This window comes from Herpailurus yagouaroundi, unplaced genomic scaffold, assembly GCF_014898765.1.
Source record: "Herpailurus yagouaroundi ecotype Mexico unplaced genomic scaffold, PumYag 67375, whole genome shotgun sequence".
NCBI classification, from domain to species: domain Eukaryota; kingdom Metazoa; phylum Chordata; class Mammalia; order Carnivora; family Felidae; genus Herpailurus; species Herpailurus yagouaroundi.
Window position 1 is genome coordinate 961,588 of NW_024420192.1, and position 22,915 is coordinate 984,502.

Here is a 22,915-nt window from a genome sequence, read left to right on the forward strand (position 1 = left end):
TTGAAATAATTCAAAAATTAGAAAGTCTCAGCAAATAAATAGAAGATATAAAGAAGACCAAGTGGAAGTTTTGGAACTGAAAAATACAATAACTGAAATAAAAAATTCAGTGGAGAGGCTCAACAGCAGAATGAAGAAGAAAGAGGAAATAGAGAACTTGAAAAAAAGCCAATATAAATTATCTTGTCTAAATGAGAGAAAAGAGGGTGCTTGGCTGGCTCGGTTGGTAGGGCATGCAACTCTTGATCTCGGGGTCATGAGTTCAAGCCCCACATTGGTTGTGGAGCCTACTTAAAAAAAACAAGCAAAAGAAAGGAAATAAACTAAAAAAAATTAACAGAACCTCATGGAGCTGTGGGACTACAACAGAAAAAAATTACTAATAATGTCATCAGAGTTCCAGGAGAAAAGAAAGAAGGTGTGGCTGAGAACATATTCAAAGAAATAATGGCAAAAGAGATCTTGAAAGCAGTAAGAGAGAAATAACACCTTAATTATAGGGAAAAAGCAATTAGAATGATAATGGATTTCTCATCAGAAACCATGGAGGGGAGAAAGGAAGAAGTCATAAATTTTTCAAGTACTGAAAAAAAAAAGAACTGTTATCTCAGAATTGTATATCCAGTGAAAATATCCTTAAGGAATGAAGAGGAAATCAAGACATTCTCCAATAATGGAAAACTAAGAGAATTTGTTGCCAGCAGACCTATCGTAAAATAATGGCTAAAGGAAGTTCTACAAACAGTAAAGAAATGACAAAAGAAGGAATCTTAGAACATCAGGAAAGAAAAAAAGTACAATGGAAAGAGTAGAAATATGAGTAAAACAACATATTTTCCTTATCCTCTTTAGTTTTGTAAGGTATGTTTGACAATTGAAGCAAACTTTATAACAGTGTCTGATGTAGCTTTCAATGTATGTAGGGGAATCATTTAAGACAATATTATAAGTGGGGGACAGTGAAGTGACAATAAAGGAAGTAAGGTTTCTATATTTCACTGAGGCTGGCAAAATATCAACACCAATAGACTGCAGTACATTATGTACATAAAATGTAACACTTAGATCAACAACTAAAGAAGCTATGTAAAAAGATATCTTCAAAAACACTATAGATAAATAAAATAGAATTCTAAAAAAAGTTAAAAAGAAAACCTATAGGAAGGCAGGAATAAAGCCAGAAATGAAGAACAGAGGCAACAAACAGAAAACAAATAATAAAATGTCAGACCTAGGCCCTAACTTATCAATAATTACACTAAATGTAAATGACATAAATATATTAATTACAGAGATTAGCAGAGTGGTTTAACTAATGACACAAGTATATGTTGTGTATGGGAAATTCACCTCAAATATATAATGATACGTAGGTGGAAAGTAAAAGAATGGGGAAAGCATGCCATATATACATTAATAAAAATAAATGAGAGTGGCTGTATTAAGTTTTGATACACTAGAGACTTCAGAGCAAAGAAAACTACCAGAAAGACAAAAGGAAAAAACATAATGATAAAATGTTTAGGCTACCAGGAAGATATAACAGTCCTAAACAGTGCTTCAAAATAGCTGAAGCAAGAACAGGAAACAAAGGGGAAATAGACAATTCCACAATATAGAGACTTCAACAATATATCTCAAAAGTTGATGGAAAAACTAGAGAGAAAAAATAAATAAGGACATAGAACCATCAACCAGTAAGATCTAATCAACATTTAAGGAGCACTCTACCTCACAACAGCATAATAAACATTCTTTTCAAGCACCCATGAGATATACACTAAGATGGGCCATATCCTGAGCTATAAAACCAACTTTAACAAATTTAAAATAATTGAAACCATAAATAATGTGTCTTCTCAGTATAATGATATCAAATGAAAAATCAAAACCAGAAAGACAACAGCAAAGTCTCTAAATAAGTGGCAATTAACACACTTCTTAACAATGCATAGATCGAAGAGAAAGTCTCAAAGGAAACTTAAAAATACAGGCAGTTGGGGGCATCTAGATGCTTCAATTCATTGAGTGTCCAACTCTTGATTTCCATTCAGGTCATGATCCCAGAGTCATGGGATTGAGCCCCATGTTGGGCTCTGTGCTGAGCATGGGGCCTCTTAAGATTCTCTCTCTCCCCCCTCTGCCCTTCTCCCTGATCATGCTCTCTCAAGCTTTCTCTCTAACAAACAAACAAACAAAACACAAAAATAAAGGCAACTGAATGAAAACCAAAATGCAACATACCAAAATATGTGGGACAGAGCTAAAGCAATATTGAGAGGGAAGTTTATAACACTAAATGCTTACATTATAGATTAGGAATGATTTTAAAATCAATAATCTAAGCTCCTACTTCAAGAACTACGAAAAAGAAGCAAAATAAACTCAAAGCAAGCAGAAGGAAGTAAATAATAAAAGGCATTAATGAAAGAAAGAGAAAATAAGAAAACAATAGAAAAAAATCAATGAAACAAAAAGTTAGTTCTTTGGTTTTTTTTAATGTTTATTTATTTTTGAGAGAGAGAGAGATAGAGCATGAGCAGGGGAAGGGCAGAGATGGAGGGAGACACAAAATCCCAAGCAGGCTCCAGACGCTGAGCCATTAGCACAGAGCCTGACATGGGGCTCAAACTCACAAACCTTGAGATCATGACCTGAGTTGAAGTCAGATGCTTAACCAACTGAGCCACCCAGGCACCCCTGAAAGTTAGTTCTTTGAAAAAAAAAATCAGTAATATTTACAAACTTTTAGTAAGACAGAATAAAAGGAGAGAACACCCAAACCACCAATAGCTGTAATGAAACAGGAGATAATGTTATAGATCCTGCAGCCATTAAAAAGATAATAAGAGAGGATCCTGGGAAGATGGCAGCGTAGGAGGACGCTGGGCTCACCATGCATCCTGCTGATCACTTAGATTCCACCTACACCTGCCTAAATAACCCAGAAAACCGCCAGAAGACTAGCAGAATGGAGACTCCGGAGCCAAGCGCAGACGAGAGGCTCACCGAAGAGGGTAGGAAGGGCGGAGAGGCAGTGTGTGCTCCACGGACGGGTGGGAGGGAGCCGGGGCGGAGGGGCGGCCCACCGGCCAAACAGAGTTCCCGAGTCTGGCTTGCAAAAGTGGAGGGGCTGGACGGAGTGTGTTCTGACAGCAAGAGGGACTTAGCATCTAGAAGGTTATAAGCTAACAGCTCTGCTTGGAGAACGGGAGGGCTGGAGGACAACGGGAGGGAGAGTTGTTGACCCCAGACAACAGAGCTCAGCTTGGCGGGGAACAAAGGTGCTCACCAGCACCATCTCCCTCGCCCATCCCCCAGCCAAAATCCCAAAGGGAACCAGTTCCTGCCAGGGAACTTGCTTGCACCTCGCAAACACCCAACGCTGTGCTTCTGCGGATCCATCCCTCCGACGGGTCTGACTCCCTCCTGGAGCCACAGGGCCCCTCCCAAGGCAGATCTCCGAAGGAAAAGCGAGCTGAGCCTGCCCCTCCCACCCCTGTGCACCTTGCTGATCCACCCCAGCTAATATGCCAGATCCCCAGCACCACAAGCCTGGCAGTGTGCAAGTAGCCCAGACGGGCCACGCCACACCATAGTGAATCCTGCCCCTAGGAGAGGGGAAGAGAAGGCACACACCAGTCTCACTGTGGCCCCAGCGGTGGGCTGGGGGCAGACATCAGGACTGACTGCGGCCCCGCCCACCAACTCCAGTTATACACCACAGGACAGGGGAAGTGCCCTGCAGTCCCACACCACTCCAGGGACTATCCAAAATGATGAAACAGAAGAATTCCCCTCAAAAGAATCTCCAGGAAATAACGACAACTAACGAACTGATCAAAAATGATTTAAACAATATAACAAAAAGTAAATTTAGCATAATACTCATAAAATTAATCACTGGGCTTGAAAACAGTATAAGGACAGCAGAGAATCTCTTGCTACAGAGATCCAGGACTAAAGAAGAGCCAGGAGTAGCTAAAAAAGGCTACCAACGAGTTGCAAAATAAATAAAATGGAGACAACTACGGCTCAGATTGAAGAGGCAGAGGAGAGAATAGGTGAACTAGAAGATAAAATTATGGAAAAAGAAGAAGCCAAGAAAAAGAGAGATAAAAAAATCCAGGAGTATGAGGGGAAAATGAGAGAACTAAGTGATGCACTAAAGAGAAATAATATACGCATAATTGGTATTCCAGAGGAGGAAGAGAGAGGGAAAGGTGCTGAAGGTGTACTTAAAGAAATAATAGCTAAAAACTATCCGGACCTGGGAAAGGAAAAAGGCATTGAAATCCAAGAGGCACAGAGAACTCCCTTCAGACGTAACTCGAATCGATCTTCTGTACAACATATCATAGTGAAACTGGCAAAATACAAGGATAAAGAGAAAATTCTGAAAGGAGCTAGAGATAAATGTGGTCTAACATATAAAGGGAGGCCTATACGTCTCGTGACCAATCTCTCTACTAAAACATGGCAGGCCAGAAAGGAATGGCAGGAGATCTTCAATGTGATCAACAGAAAAAAAATATGCAGCCGAGAACCCTTTATCCAGAAAGTCTGTCATTTAGAATAGAAGGAGAGATGAAGGTCTTCCCAAACAAACAAAAACTGAAGGAATTTGTCACCACTAAACCAGCCCTACAAGAGATCCTAAGGGGGACCCTGTGAGACAAAGTACCAGAGACATCACTACAAGCATGAAACCTACGGACATCACAATGACTCTAAACCAATATCTTTCTATAATAACACTGAATGCAAATGGACTAAATGTGCCAACCAAAAGATATAGGGTATCAGAATGGATAAAAAAACAAGGCCCATCTATTTGCTGTCTACAAGAGACTCATTTTAGACCTGAGGACACCTTCAGATTCAGAGTGAGGGGATGGAGAACTGTTTATCATGCCACTGGAAGTCCAAAGAAAGCTGGAGTAGCCATACTTATATCAGACAAACTAGAATTTAAATTAAAGGATGTAACAAGAGATGAAGAAGGGCATTATATAATAATCACAGGGTCTATCCATCAGGAAGAGCTAACAATTATAAATGTCTATGCGCCGAATACAGGAGCCCCCAAATATATAAAACAATTACTCACAAACATAAGCAACCTTATTGATAATAATGTGGTAATTGCAGGGGAGTTTAACACTCCACTTACAGAAATGGGTAGATCATCTAGACACACGGTCAATAAAGAAACAAGGGCCCTGAATGAGACATTGGATCAGATGGACTTGACAGATATATTTAGAAGTCTGCATCCCAAAGCAACAGAATAGACTTTCTTCTCGAGTGCACATGGAACATTCTCCAAGATAGATCACATACTGGGTCACAAAACAGCCCTTCATAAGTTTACAAGAATTGAAATCATACCACGCATACTTTCAGAACACAATGCTATGAAGCTTGAAATCAACCACAGAAAAAAGTCTGGAAAACCTCCAAAAGCATGGAGGTTAAAGAACACCCTACTAAAGAATGAATAGGTCAAACAGGCAATTAAAGAAAAAATTTAAAAATATATGGAAACAAACGAAAATGAAAATACAACAATGCAAACGCTTTGGGATGCAGTGAAGGCAGTCCTGAGAGGAAAATACATTGCAATCCAGGCCTATCTCAAGAAACAAGAAAAATCCCAAATACAAAATCTAACAGCACACCTAAAGGAAATAGAAGCAGAACAGCAAAGACAGCCTGAATCCAGTGGAAGAGAAATAATAAAGATCAGAGCAGAAATAAACAATATAGAATCTAAAAAAACTGTAGAGAAGATCAACGAAACCAAGATTTGGTTTTTGAAAAAAATAAACAAAATTGATGCACCTCTATCCAGGCTTCTCAAAAAGAAAAGGGAGATGACCCAAATAGATAAAATCATGAATGAAAATGGAATTATTACAACCAATCCCTCAGAGATACAAGCAATTCTCAGGGAATACTATGAAAAATTATATGCCAACAAACTGGACAACCTGGAAGAAATGCACAAATTCCTAAACACCCACACGCTTCCAAAACTCAATCAGGAGGAAACTGAACAGACCCATAACCAGCGAAGAAATTGAATCAGTCATCAAAAATCTCCCAACAAATAAGAGTCCAGGACCAGATGGCTTCCCAGGGGAGTTCTACCAGACATTTAAAGCAGAGATAATACCTATCCTTCTCAAGCTATTCCAAGAAATAGAAAGGGAAGGAAAACTTCCAGACTCATTCTATGAAGCCAGTATTACTTTGATTCCTAAACCAGACAGAGACACAGTAAAAAAGAGAAGTACAGACCAATATCCCTGATGAATATGGATGCAAAAATTCTCAGTAAGATACTAGCAAATCGAATTCAACAGCATATAAAAAGAATGATTCATCGTGATCAAGTGGGATTCATTCCTGGGATGCAGGGCTGGTTCAACATTCACAAATCAATCAACGTGATACATCACATTAATAAAAGAAAAGATAAAAACCATATGATCCTGTCAATCTATGCAGAAAAGGCCTTTGACAAAATTCAGCAATGTTTCTTAATAAAAACCCTTGAGAAATTCGGGATAGAAGGAACATACTTAAAGATCATAAAAGCCATTTATGAAAACCCCACAGCTAACATCATCCCCAATGGGGAAAAACTGAGAGCTTTTTCCCTGAGATCAGGAACACGACAGGGATGCCCACTCTCACCGCTGTTGTTTCACATAATGTTGGAAGTTCTAGCATCAGCAATCAGACAACAAAAGGAAATCAAAGGCATCAAAACTGGCAAAGATGAAGTTAAGCTTTCACTCTTTTTTAACATGGATAAATGTCGTTTCCATTTTGTTTTGCATTTCGTTTAAAGCGTTTTTCAGCTCCTCCTGACTATTCCTTAGTCCTTGATCTCTGTAGCAAGAGATTCTCTGCTGTCAGCTATACTATTTTCAAGCCTGGTGATTAATTTTATGACTATTATTCTAAATTCACTTTCTCTTATATTATTTAAATCCTTTTTGATCAGTTCATTAGCTGTCGTTATTTCCTGGAGATTCTTTTGAGGGGAATTCTTCTGTTTGGTCATTTTGGATAGTCCCTAGAATGGTGAGGACCTGCAGGGCACTTCCCCTGTGCTGTGGTGTATAACTGGAGTTGGTGGGCGGAGCTACAGTCAGACCCGATGTCTGCCCCCAGCCCACTGCTGTGTCCACATTCAGACTGGTGTGTGCCTTCTCTTCCCCTCTCCTAGTGGCAGTATTCACTGTGGGGTGGCCTGGCCCGTCTGGGCTACTTGCACACTGCCAGGCTTGTGGTGCTGGGGATCTGGCATCTTAGCTGGGGTGGGTAGGGAAGGTGCACGGGGGCAGGAGGGGCAGGCTTAGCTTGCTTCTCCTTAGGTGATCCACATCAGGAGGGGCCCTGTGGCAGCGGGAGGGAGTCAGACCTGCTGCTGGAGGTTTGGCTTCGCAGAAGCACAGCGTTGGGTGTTTGCGCAGAGCGAGCAAATTCCCTGGCAGGAACTGGTTCCCTTTGGGATTTTGGCTGGGGGATGGGCGAGGGAGATGGCGTTGGCGAACGCCTTTGTTCCCCACCAAACAGCTCTGTCTCCAGGGGCTCAGCAACTCTCCCTCCCTTTGTCCTCCAGCCTTCCGGCTTTCTGAGCAGAGCTGTTACCTTATGACCTCCCAGATGCAAAGTCGCGCTTGCTGTCGGAACACACTCCGTCTGGCCCCTCCGCTTTTGCCAGCCAGACTCAGGGGCTCTGCTTGGCAGGCAGGCTGCCCCTCCACCCCGGCTCCCTCCCGCCAGTCTGTGGAGCGCGCACCGCCTCTCTGCCCTTCCTAACCTCTTCCATGTGCCTCTCGTCTGCGCTTGGCTCCGGAGACTCCGTTCTGCTAGTCTTCTGGTGTTTTTCTGGGTTATTTAGGCAACTGTAGGTGGAATCTAAGTGATCAGCAGGATGCACAGTGAGCCCAGCATCCTCCTACGCTGCCATCTTCCCCAACCAAGCTTTCACTTTTTGCAGATGCATGATATTTTACATGGAAAATCCGATAGACTCCACCAGAAGTCTGCTAGAACTGATTAGAATTTAGCAAAGTGCAGGATAGAAAATCAATGTACAGAAATCAGTTGCATTCTTATACACTAATAATGAAGCAACAGAAGGACAAATAAAGAAACTGATCCCATTCACAATTGCACCAAGAAGCATAAATACCTAGGAATAAATCTAACCAAAGATGTAAAAGATCTGTATGCTGAAAACTATAGAAAGCTTATGAAGGTAATTGAAGAAGATATAAAGAAATGGAAAAAAAATTCCGTGCTCATGGATTGGAAGCATAAATATTGTCAAAATGTCAATACTACCCAAAGCTATCTACACGTTCAATGTAATCTTAATCAAAATTGCACCAGCATTCTTCTCAAAACTAGAACAAGCAATCCTAAAATTCATATGGAACCACAAAAGGCCCCGAATAGCCAAGGTAATTTTGAAGAAGAAGACCAAAGCAGGAAGCATCACAATCCCAGACCTTAGCCTCTACTACAAAGCTGTAATCATCAAGACAGCATGGTATTGGCACAAAAACAGACACATAGACCAATGGAATAGAATAGAAACCCCAGAACTAGACCCACAAACGTATGGCCAACTAATCGTTGACAAAGCAGGAAAGAACATCCAATGGAAAAAAGACAGTCTCTTTAACAAATGGTGCTGGCAAAACTGGACAGCAACATGCAGAAGATAATATCTAGACCACTTTCTCAGAACATTCACAAAAATGAACTCAAAATGGATAAAGGACCTGAATGTGAGACAGGAAACCATCAAAACACTAGAGGAGAAAACAGGAAAAGACCTCTCTGACCTCAGCCATAGCAATCTCTTACTTGACACATCCCCAAAGGCAAGGGAATTAAAAGCAAAAATGAACTACTGGGACCTTATGAAGATAAGAAGCTTCTGCACAGCAAAGGAAACAATCATCAAAACTAAAAGGCAACCTACAGAATGGGAAAAGATATTTGCAAATGACATATCGGACAAAGGGCTAGTATCCAAAATCTATAAAGAACTCACCAAACTCCACACCCGAAAAACAAATAACCCAGTGAAGAAATGGGCAGAAAACATGAACAGACACTTCTCTAAAGAAGACATCCGGATGGCCAACAGGCACATGAAAACATGCTCAATGTCGCTCCTCATCAGGGAAATAAAAATGAAAACCACACTCAGATATCACCTCACGCCAGTCAGAGTGGCCAAAATGAACAAATCAGGAGACTATAGATGCTGGCGTGGATGTGGAGAAATGGGAACCCTCTTGCACTGTTGGTGGGAATGCAAATTGGTGCAGCCACTCTGGAAAGCAGTGTGGAGGTTCCTCAGAAAATTAAAAATAGACTTACCCTATGACCCAGCAATTGCACTGCTAGGAATTTACCCAAGGGATACAGGAGTACTGATGCATAGCGGCACTTGTATCCCAATGTTTATAGCAGCACTCTCAACAATAGCCAAATTATGGAAAGAGCCTAAATGTCCACCAACTGATGACTGGATAAAGAAATTGTGGTTTATATACACAATGGAGTACTACGTGGCAATGAGAAAGAATGAAATATGGCCATTTGTAGCAACATGGATGGAACTGGAGAGTGTTATGCCAAGTGAAATAAGCCATACAGAGAAAGACAGATACCATATGGTTTCACTCTTATGTGCATCCTGAGAAACTTAACAGTAACTTCACAGAAACCCATGGGGGAGGGGAAGATAAAAAAAAAGAGGTTAGAGTGGAAGAGAGCCAAAGCATAAGAGACTCTTAAAAACTGAAAACAAACTGAGGGTTGATGGGGGCTGGGAGAGTGGGGAGGGTGGGTGATGGGTATTGAGGAGGGCACCTTTTGAGATGAGCACTGTGTGTTGTATGGAAACCAATTTGACAATAAACTTCATATATTGAAAAAAAAAAAGAAAAAATAAAAAGATAATAAGAGACTACTACAAACAACTTTACATACATAACCTTAATAAGTAAAGAAAAATTGGATAAATTCATCAAAACCCACAAACTACAAGAACTCAATCAAGAGGAAACATATTACATGAATAGTCCTAAATTAGGACTAAAAGAATTTGGATTTATAATATAAAAGCTTCAGTCAAAGAAAAGCCTATATGGATTCATTGGAAAATTTTACCAAACATCCTTCCAAAGAACAATTAACAGCAATTTTACACAATCTTTTCCAGAAAACCTAAGATGAAGAAACACTTCCCAACTGATTCTGTGAGGTCAGCACTAAAACCAAAGACAATACAGAAAGTAAAAGAAAAAGGAAATTATAGAGCAATATCTTATGTGAATATAGATGCAAAATCCCTCTAAAAATATTAGCAAACCAAATCAAATAATGTATAAAAAGAATTATGCACCGTGCCAAAATGAGATTTATTCCAGGTATGTGAGGCTGTATCGATATTTGAAAATCCATTAATGTAATGTACCATGTCAGCAAGTTAAAGATGAAAAGTCATATGATACTATGAATTGGTACAGAAAGAGCATTTGACAAAATCTAATACTACTTATGATTAAAAACTCTCAGCAAGTTAGGAATAGAGGGCAACTGCTTCAATCTGATAAATAATGTCTTTAGAATCTACATCTAATGTCATACTTTATGGGGAAATACTCTGTTTTCTTGCTAAGATCAGGAACCAGGCAAAGATCCCCATTTTTACCACTCTTATTTAAAATACTAATGGAAATTCTAGCCACTGCAATAAGTTAAGGAAAATAAATAAAATGTATGCAGATTGGAAAGGAAGAAATAACACTGTATTTGCAGATGCCAGAATTATCTACATAGAAAATCCCAAAGAATCTACAAAAACTTTATAAAACTAAAAGCGAGTTTAGCAACATTGAATTATACAAGATTAACACACAAAAATCAAACACATTTCTATATAGTATTAACAAACATGAAGAAACTGAAGTTGAAAATACAGTAACATTTATAATCATTACAAAGAAAATGACACAAAAAACCATAAAATACCTAGGAATAAATCTAACCAAAGAGGTGAAAAATCTATACGCTGAAAACTATAGAAAGCTTATGAAAGAAACTGAAGAAGACACAAAAAAATGGAGAAAGATTCCATGCCCCTGGATAGGAAGAACAAATATTGTTAAAAGGTCAATAGTACCCAAAGCAATCTACATATTCAATGCAATATCTATCAAAATAATACCGCATTCTTCACAGAGCTAGAACAAATAATCTTAAAATTTGTATGGAACTGGAAAAGACCCCAAATTGCCAAAGCAATCTTGAAAAAGAAAACCAAAGCAGGAGGCATCACAATCCCAGGCTTCAAGCTATACTACAAAGCTGTAATCATCAAGACAGTATGGTACTGCCACCAGAACAGACCCTCAGATCAATGGAAAGAATAGAGAACCCAGAAATGGACCCACAAACATATGGCCATCTAATCTTTGACAAAGTAGGAAAGAATATCCAATAGAATAAAGACAGTCTCTTCAGCAAGTGGTGCTGGGAAAACTGGACAGCGACATGCGGAAGAATGAACCTGGACCACTTTCTTACACCATACACAAAATAAACTCAAAATGGATGAAACACCTAAATGTAAGACAGGAAGCCATCAAAATCCTGGAGGAGAAAGCAGGCAAAAACCTCTTTGATCTTGGCCGCAGCAACTTCTTACTCAACACATCTCTGGAGGTAAGGGACACAAAAGCAAAAATGAACTATTGGGACCTCATCAAAATAAAAAGGAAACAACCAGCAAAACTAAAAGGCAACAGAATGGGAGAAGACATTTGCAAATGACATATCAGATAAAGGGTTAGTATCCAAAATCTAAAAATAAACTTACCAAGCTCAATACCCAAAAAACAAATACTCCACTGAAGAAATGGGTAATGACATGAATAGACGCTTCTCTAAAGAAAATATCCAGATGACTAACAGACACATGAAAAAATGCTCAACATCACTGATCTTTAGGGAAATACAAAGCAAAACCACTATGAGATACCACCTCACACCTGTCAGAGTGACTAAAATTAACAACTCAGGCAACAACAGATGTTGGTGAGGATGTGGAGAAAGGGAACCCTTTTACACTGCTGGTGGGAATGCAAACTGATGCAGTTACTCTGGAGAACAGTCAAGAGGTTCCTCAGGAAACTACAAATAGAACTACCCTATGACCCAGCAATTGCATACTAGGTATTTGTCCAAGGGATACAGGTATGCTGTTTCAAAGGGACACATGCACCCCAATGTTTATAGCAGCACTATCAACAATAGCCAAAGTATGGAAAGAGCCCAAATGTCCATCTATGGATGAATGGATAAAGAAGATGTGGTATATATATACAATGGAGTATTACTCGGCAGTCAAAAAGAATGAAATCTTGCCATCTGCAAGTATGTGGATGGAACTGGAGGGTATTATGCTAAGTGAAATTAGTCAGAGAAAGACAAATATATGACTTCACTCATATGAGGACTTTAAGAGACAAAAGAGATGAACATAAGGAAGGGAAACAAAAATAATATAAAAACAGGGAGGAGGACAAAACATAAGAGACTCATAAATATGGAGAACAAACTGAGGGTTACTGGAGGGGTTGTGGGAGGGGGGATGGGCTAAATGGGTAAGGGGCACTAAGGAATCTACTCCTGAAACCATTGTGGAACTATATGCTAACTAATTTGGATGTAAATTTTAAAAAGTGAAAAATAAAATAAAATAAAATGAAATACTTAGTTATACACTTTTAAAACATGTACTAGATCTGTATGCTAAAAATGTCAAAGTACTGGTGAAAGAAATCAAGGAAGATCCAAATAAGTGGAAAGACATGCTGTGTTCATGGGCTAGAAGATTCAACATTGTAAAGATGTCTATTTTCCCCCTAACTCATACAGTTTTAACTCAATTCCTATCAAAATATTAACAAGTTTTTTTTTATAAATTTGGACAAGATTATTCTAAAAGTTATATGGAAAGATAAAGGAATTAGAATAAAACTGAAACAATTTTTAACAAGAATGAATGAGAGGAATCACTCCATCTGACTTCAAGACTTATTATATAGCTATAGTAATCAACACTGTGATATTGGTAGAGAGATAGATATATAGAACAATGGAACAGAATAGAGACCCTTGACATAGTCTCATACAAGTATGATTGATTTTTTTTACAATGGTACAAAACTAATTTAAGGGAGAAATTATAATCTCTTTAACAAACAATGCTGCAGAAATTGGATATTCATAAGGAAAAAGGAAAAAAACTCAAAATGTATCATAGATTTAAATGTAAAATGTAAAACTGTAACACTTAAAGCAGGAGAAAATCTTCAGGACTAATGGTTTTTTAGATATGACACCAAAAGCACCATCCATAGGGGGGAAGAATCAATCAATAAATTAGATGTCATTAAACTAAAAAAATTGCTCTGCAAAAGACTCTGTTAATAGGATGAAGTGAGAAGCTATACTCTGGAAGAAAATATTTACAAACCACATACACAACAAAGGACTAGTATCCAGAATGTATAAATTAAACTCAACGGAAAAAAAAAAACCCAAACAATCCAATTGGAAAACAGGCAAAATATATGAAGAGACATTTCACCAAAAAGGATATATGTATGGAAAATAATCACATGAAAAGATGTTCAGCATTACTTGCACTGGGGAAATGCAAACTAAGATCATGATGAGATGACATTATATATTTACCATAACAGCTAAAATAATAAATGGTGACAATGCTAAAACCTGGAAGGATGTGGAGAAAATAAATCTCTCATATGGGAATATAAAATGTTACAGCCCCTCTAGAAAATAAGTTGGCAATTTCTTTAAAAGCTAATCATACATTTTTACCATGAGATCCAACAATTACACTCTTGGATATTTATCCCTGAAAAATGAAAATTTATGTCCACACAAAATCTCTACACAGTTGTTCACAGCATATTTGTAATAGTCCAAATCTGAAAGCAAACAACATAACCTACACTAGATTAGTGGTCAAACTGTGGTACATCCATACAATGAAATACTACTCAGCAATAAAAAGGAACAAACTACTGATACATGTGACAACCTAGATGGATCTCAATGGGATTATGCTGAATGACAAAAAGCCAATTTTAAAAGGTCACATACTATGTGATTCTATTTCTGTAACATTCTCCAAATGACTAAATTATAGAGATGAAAAAGATTGACTGCCAGGGATTAGAGATGGTGGGGGCAGGGGAAAGTAGGTGTGAGTGTGAGTGTAAACTGGTAGCATGAGGGAGATCTTTGAGTTGATGGAATAGTTCTATATCTTGATAGTTGTGGTGGCTATATGAATCTATATATGATAAAAGGACATAGAACTACACATTTGCATTGTACCAATATAAATTTCTTGGTTTTGATATTGTACTATATTACTTACGATGTAGTCAATGGGGGAAAATGAGTGAAGGGCATACAGTACCTCTAATTTCCTGTGGATTTATAATTATTTCAAAATAAAAAGTTAGAAATTGAATTATCTGGGAAAAATTATCCAAATTCCCTGTTTTACAAATAAGGAAACTGAGATGCCAAAAGGGCAGGTAACTGGCCCAATATTTCACAACTGTCAGTGCAGCACCGACACTTTGCAACTTTTATTACTTTCCTGAAACGTAACCTCTCAAAACTAATTAATTTTCACCAGTGTACTTTCCAGCATCAACTTGTCCATACTTCCATCATATTTTCTTGTACCAAATTTCTTCTAGTTCTTCTTGCTGGTCAGATTTCCCTCAGAAGTCTTCCTGCATACTGGCATTTCCCCTCTAGAAGGCTTAGACTTTTTTTTTTTTTTGACAGCCATACACTTAAATATACATTGCTAAGGTAGATTTTCTAATCTTCACTCCTAACTCTACACTAATCCTTAGGATCTGGCTCAATAATGTTCAAGATTTCTTAGAAGCTTCTTGCCTGCTTCATGATCTTTTTAGTTGAGAAATGGCTCACTCATTAGCTAGACCTAGCAGTTCAAGTCCAGTGCCAATCACTACATGGTTCCACCTACTGAAATAGGAGAAGGACATTCCACAAGTCTAAAGTACCTGTAAAATATTCAGGTTGAGATGCCCAGCAAACAACTGGAGGAAAAAAAGTATCTAAAGTTCCAAGGAGAGGTCAGGCCTAGAGATACAGATTTATGAATTGTTGGGACATGGATAATAGACCATGAGAAAATTTATTCTGTAATAGGAAGATAATTCTTACATAAAGGAGCAATACCATGGGGGTGGATAAAATCAAAAAGTGTTAATTAACTAGAGAAGAATGAAGGATCCAATTGTGCTTTTTTCTCTGAGCAATTATCTCAGGTGGTTGAAGCCTTGAACTGTTCTGAGCATATTGAGGAAAGTATCAGGGCTTTGTGCGATGGATGGGGTAATGTAAGGAGAGATTTCCTCTAGATGAATTGTCTCAGTGGTTTTTTTGCAGGCTGTTCATTCCTTTTAGAAGAACAAAGGAAAATCTCAGTTCAACTCAGACCTGCGGATGCTGATTACAAACAGAAGACTGCTGGATATAGTGTATAAAATGTTGGTAAGGGGTATCTGAAGTCTGCTGTTCCTAGTGAAGAGGACCCCAAATTGTAAGAGAAAGGGAAACAGGAAAAATTCTAGGTAAGATTCTGGGAGTCACTGCTTTCTGACAAAAGCTTTCCCTGGCCTAAAATCCACACTTTCCACATTTCTTTCTTTTCCTTATCAATATTTTCCAACTCTATCAAAGATTTTTTTTTTTAGCATCACTCCACATGTGTGGAATCTTTGTTGAACCACATGCAAGTTTTAAAAGAACCACTGTAAGATGCTTCTTTTTGGCATTTAACAGATTTGTGTGTGTGTTTAGCTTTTTTTTTTTTTTGCACCTGGCATATCTAATTATTTGCCTATCTAGCTACAGTTGTTGTAGCCTCTAAACAGTTGGCTATATGCTGAGCAAAAAGAAAAAATAAGGTTGCCATAGCAACAAATCTTCAGCCACTGATCTGTTGTTTCACAGGCAATTAAGTATAATCCTAGTTTACCTGGTAAAGCAGGAACCTGTTACATGGGCTTTTATTTTTTTTAACTGTCTCAATGGACAGGTCCCAACTTATTCTCCAACAACTGTGTCTGTCATCCTGCCTATCTCCTTCACACACACCTACTAGGCTTCCTGGGGCATCCACAGAATATTGTTCAGATGCATTCATATTTATTGAAACTTGTTTCCCAGACTACATGCTCAGTGTTCTTTAAAGGTCTCAAAATCAGATGTGCAGATTTCACAGCCATTAGAGGTTGGTTCGGCCACCTTTCCCACATTGGGCAATACTGCTTTCCTATTTTACTAATATCTTAATAGACTATCTCTCCCATGAAAGTGCTAGGGAATTTACCTATGTGATCTCTACTCTTCCCAACAAAGTAGCCATCATTATTCCTGCTTTGCAAAAAGGAAAACTACGACTCAGAGAAGTGTCATTTAAAACTACACAGCTTGTCAGAGGCATTATGAATCTGAGTCTGATTGGTTCTTAAACCTATATTCTTCTCACTGCATTTTTAGGTCTCTAAACAACCTCTCCAATGGGCCATTTGCTCAATAGAATAATTGTTGCTCATTATTGTTAAGGTTATATTGCCTCTCCAGGTGAATATTGGATCTCCAGGTGAATAGATTCTTCTGAAGGAAGAAAGATGGAAGTTTCGGGGAGGGGGAAGCCAACTGTCTTACACAGGAATAGCATCCGTATCAGATATGCTATTTGCAGAGCTCTTTGTCATAATAACTTAGTAATATAGTAACTTAGTTTCCACAACCACTGAACTAGGGCCTCTTCCCAAAATTTGTTGCTTAGCCTGAGAGATCTCTGCAAATGAGTCAGGCTCCAGGTGCACTCACCTGAAGCTCTAGAAATCCCAGGGCTGGGGATCCGGAGGGAATGTGGTTATGAAATCACCACCAGACCCATCCCAACAGTTAGTGGTGGCATGGCAGAGGGATAAGGTTAAGACTGCAACATGAACCTACCTACTAGACTAAGGAAGCAATATATGCCATCATGATAAGCAGAAAAGGAGCCAACATGCATGTCGCTGTCCTGATTCTTATGCTGTACCTGGAACTGTCTTTCCTTTGGCCCTTTGCTCTTGTACCTGAAACCCAGAAGATGAACTTCCTAGGAACTTCAACACCAAGGTTAGGACCCCTACTCCATGGTTAGGTTAGGGCCCCATACCCCCTAAATAACTGGAAGTATTCAATCTGGAGTTTCCATTTTTTTCATATACCAATTCTCTCTCAGGCTGGTTTAAATATAGACCTGCTTAGATGCAGGCAACTGAACTGGGTGACTGTCAATCATAAAATGATAGGGCATATTAGCTAATCCACAAATGTATGTTGAATTTGCTAGATTCGTCTGAGTTTGTTGAATTTAGTCTACCCATCAGTAAAATCACTGACAAGAACTCACCTAGAGGCATCCAATGAAAAGGATTTTAGTAATCACCTCTTTAAAAAAATTAAAAAGAGCTGTCCCTTTGGTTCATTATACGGGCAACCCTGCCCCCTACAGGTATTAGCAAAGAAAAACAGAGCAATGCTGGCCCAGTTATCAGTGAGAAGTTAGTTCCATTATATTTGTTGCACTGGGTCCCTGTTATCTGAGGATTTCTCAGTGATGACAGAAAAGTCATTCAAATTGGATTAGAGTGTAAAATACATAAAGAGCCACCTTGCTGTTTATATGAATCTCACAAACCAAGTTTCTTAGGAAACCTACAAAAGAAGTCAAAAGCTTAGAGCACTGCAGAGCCATCTTCACTGGGTTCTGTGGATCCAGCTTCCCTGCACTTCCACTTGTAGAAAGAAAGGGACAGGGAAGCAAGAGCCTCCTGCGATGTTATGGAACATGCAGCAGCCCTAGAGTCAGATCTGTTTTGTAGCTCTGATTCTGCCACTTTAAGTTCGAACATTTCACTTCCATGATTAAGTCTCCAACAGCTTCTCATCTCAGAATAAAATCCTAGGTATCAGGCCCTAACCTAACCTAACCTAACCTAACCTATAATGATCTGAGCTCATTTCCTGGGGCTGGAAAGTTCTGCTTCCCTATTCATTCAGGTCTCAGCTTGTGTCACCTCCTCAGAAAGGTCTTCTACTAATCACGCTATTTCATCTCAGTCACAATCACATCAGATCATTTTATCTTCTCTACAGCATTTAAGCACAGTTTTAATTTGTATTTACAAAGGTATTATCTGCCTCTCCCTCCTAGAATGTAAGCTCCATGAACACAAGGACCTTTGTCTTATTCACCACAGTATCCCCTAAACCTGGAATGGTGTTTGAGATGTAAATTCCAAAAAAAAAAAAAAATTATTTTTGGATGATTATACTAGTATGGGTCCCAGAAGATGTCACTTATACTCTGATTCTATTTCAGTTACAAAGTGAAAATATCCAATTTCCCACCAGCTGTTATGAATATCAAACAAGAGGACAAATGTGAAAAGGTCTAGCCTGGTAGCTGATAAACAGGTACAACACATCTATTGATCTGTTCACAAATCCATAATCATCTCTCCACATCCTCTTCCTTTTCAGGGTCATGCTGGCAATACACGTTAACCTTTCAGTAGAATTAACATGTGTACACAGTGCTGGTGATTGAAGGGTGGATGCTATAACTCACAATATGCTCCCACAGTACCTCTTCAGAACAGTTATGTGTAGATATTTGTCATCCACCAAATTGTCAGTCTGTGTCTCCCTCTCTTTCTCTCTGCCCCTCCCTCACTCATGCTGTCTCTCTCAAAAATAAACATTAAAAAAGTTTTTTTTTTTTTTTTTAAAGTAACACGGAAAGGGCCCAGTCAGTGCCCATGTTTGTACAAGTGCTGTTAGATAAGTTCTATACTAAAGTGAAGCTTGGAATGTACTTTTATCAGATTAGGCTGAATGATTTTCCTGTTTAAAAATGTAGATGCTACTTGTCCCCCAAACGGGGAGAAAAGGGATTAACTCAGATGCTGGAGAAGATAGCATTATCAGGGGAGTTTCCTTCTCACTAAAGCAATAGGGAAGAATTTGGGCTTAGTTGCTGAGTTGGTCTCCTTCTTAGGAATAATCCTGTATCTTTGTGCTAACAGAGCTCCAGACACTGTTCCATTCTTTTCCTTATCCAGGAAAGTGCAGGGCAAAGACAAAACAGGACTCTTCCTGAATTTTCACCTTTAATCTAGAGGAGCTACACCCACAATATTGAAAAAATCCCGGTGATGTGTTTCTGTGACCTCTTCCAAACAAGCAGTCAGATTCACATGCTAGAGATAGGTTTGAGTCACACATGATAGAAACCTATATCCATCCTCTACTACTAAATAGATTTTTAGATTCTTCAATAAAAAGGCCACAGAAAATGTTCTTATATTCACACAGAATATACAAGTAAAGCCAACCTGGATGAATCAGCTTTTCCCCAAACCTCAATTCCAAAGGCTCTTTTTTTCATAGGAGTTAATATTTCACTCTGTGTTGCCGAACAAAACAAACTTTCAGTAATGGCACCAGAAAGATTTAGCGTTAGGAAATACTTGCTTTTACTTGGGCTGAAGTCTAATTTGGTAGTCTCGATTCTCAGGTCAGCTTTCCCCCTTACACTCAATAATTTAAACATAATATATCACTTACTACCTAACCACAAAGTAGAAACATAAATCCAGGTTAGCCATTTCTAACAAATGCCAAGAATATTCAAATGCAGTGATTTCAGATGACAGGGCAACTGCTTGGAAATTATTTGTATTATTTTAACATAACTGAACTAAGGGAATCCACATAAAGCTTTGGGTGTTTATTCCTGCAATAAATAAATGTGACAACCGGTATTTGTTTGTTTGCTTCGTAATGCTGAAGTTGTGATGGGCTTCCCTAATTTTTAATCATTGGGCCCTCAACCAGCGAAGGTCATTTGCTAATTCTTAATGGTTAGATTTCAAGCTTTGGTAGGGAGCATTTTAACCTCAAAAGGGGAGAATGATGGTAGTTTTGTAAGCTTGGATAGATGCTCTCAAGCTACAACTTTGACACACAAAAAAATTATGCCCATTTAGTTTTAGGGTGGTGTAGGGGACCACGTAAGATGTGTGTATCTACAGGTAAACTTTTAAAACTCATCACCAGTTGCATCCTACCTACTTTAACCACTCTCATATTCTAGAACTGCACTGTCCAATATGGAAGCTGCTAGCCACTTGTTGCTATGGAGCATTTAGAAATGTGCTTTATTCAAATGAGACATACTGCAAGTATAAGATACCAGATTTTGAAGACTCAATTTGAAAAAAATTAAATATTATTTTTTATATTATTTCAACATGTTAAAATATTTTGACCATATTGGGTTAAATAAAATTATTAATTTAACCTATCTTTTTACCTTTTGTGCTGTAGCTGCTAGAAAACTTAAAATTATATCACTTGTGCTATACTCCTACTGAACAGTGCTATTCTGGAACATTTGGTGCAGACGGGGGACCAAGTGTGTATTTATTTTAAAAGTAGGTATAAAGGGAGCACCAGGGTGGCTCAGTTGGTTAAGCGCCTGACTTCAGCTCAGGTCATGATCTCAGAGTCCATGAGTTTGAGCCCTGCGGTCGGGCTCTGTGCTGACAGCTCAGAGCCTGGAGCCTGCTTTGGATTCTGTGTCTCCCTCTACCTCTCCCCGACTTGTTCTCTCAAAAATAAAAACATTTTAAAAAGCAGATGTATCAGTCACCAACCCTGTCTGCTAATAAGCTCAACAGTATTTCAGAGGCTTTAGGTCCCAATCTTGCCAAAACCAAGAAATCTCGGACCAGCACAATGCTTAGAACGTAGTGGGAGTACACATTATCTATTAGCAGAGGAAACTCTAGCTTCAGATTAGCCCATTTTCACTTCATTATTCTTCATTGCTCCTCTCAATTATCATTTGAATGGGGACGGATACTTATAGTATGTTTATCTTTTAAGGTTTTTGTAATACTTTATTAACTATTTACACATCTCCCCACTGAAATGCCTGCTCCTTGTGAGTAGGGATTATATATTTCGCCTATACTTGACGTTTGATGAGGAGCAATAATCATTTCAAAGTACTTACCTTGGCAGCCACTTACTTTTTCTAAATACTACTTACTGCACCTATTCTTTGAAATGCCTTGTTTGTGGTTGCCTTTAGACCACATAGATTATTCTGAATATGCTTAAAGGTGGCAAATCTCTATTCCCTGAGGTAAAGATAATTCTTGGAAATAGCCAAGACTTGTCTCAGAGTGGCAAATAATGTGAACAAACTCAGTAGGGCTGCTTCTCTCAGTTCATAAAATTGTTTCTGAAAGCAATTTCAAACAAGCTTCAAGTATCTTCTGAGCAATGACAACATTCTTAGAATGCCTATGGCTGCCCAAGGCAACTTTAAAGGACATTTGCTTGGATGCCAATAAGCTAGCTGACATACTTTTAAAAGGCTGCAATCTTTTCTAATCATTTCATATTTCAAATCAAGTGAAAACTGGGGCAAAGAGCACATGTAATAAGGTGCTGAGATGACCAGTAAGATTCCTAAAATGTATTCCATCCTCCCTCCAGAATTTGAGACACCTTGATATACATAGTACTAAGGTTTACTTGGTAATGCCCAAAGTGATTTACTGAATTTACAATATATAAACTTTAATCCTCCTCATAAAGTTTTCCTTGGCAAACTAGCCAAAACCTATGTTTATTCTAAGAAATAATACCTTATAAACAATCTAGTCTAGGGCTTACTTGGGATAAATACTTAGAAAATCAGGGGCGCCTGGGTGGCTCAGTTGGTTGAACGTCTGACTCTTGATTTTGGCTCAGGTCATGATCCCAGGATCATGGGATAGACCCCTGAGTTAAGCTCTGTGCTGAGCATGGAACCTGCTTAAGATTCTCTTTCTGCCCATCTCCCCAGCATGTGCGCTCTAAAAAATAATAATAATAATTAGGAGCCATAGAGCAGCAGGGCTAAGAGTACAATGGAAATAAGGCCTGGAATCAGAGATGACTGGAAATACTTGGCCACTTACCATGTGACCTTGGGAAAATTACAAAATGCCTGTTTCTCATCTGCATCACCTATAAAACAGGGTGATAACAACACATCTCAGAGTCACTATGGGGATTACATAATTTATAGAGTGCCTGATACAATGCCTAACAGCAATCAGAAAAATTTAGCTATTTTTAATATAGCTATTAGTAATCCATTTGGAATGTCTTAAATTTAAATCTTGCCTGAATTCAAAGACCTCAAAGAACTTGGACCCTAGATTTCCTATTTTTTTTAAAAAAAGACCATTAAAAGTATAGCTTCTATTCCACTCTGATGAACCAGATCCTCTGTTCTGGGTAATGGTCTCTTCCACCAAATTTCCCTCAAGATGCTTGTGCATTGGCTTATTTTGTTGTCTACAGTCAACTTTTCAGTGGTGTTCTTGAGTTTCAAAGAGCAGAATCATGAACAACACTTAAAAACCCTGGGAAGGTCATAAGGCAAAGAGCTGACCACACCAAAGTTATTCCGAGGAACTGAGTTCCCATGCCAATAACAGGGCTCAGTGGGCACCAGAGGAAATGAAACTAATAAAAACCACCATCAGCTAAATGATTATCAGTACCAAGGGGAAGTCTCATCCAGGTATCAGAAGGTGACAACCTACTTAAGAAACAAGGACATGACATCTTAGTGGCTTAAGGATCATGTGTTTAGAGGTTGGAG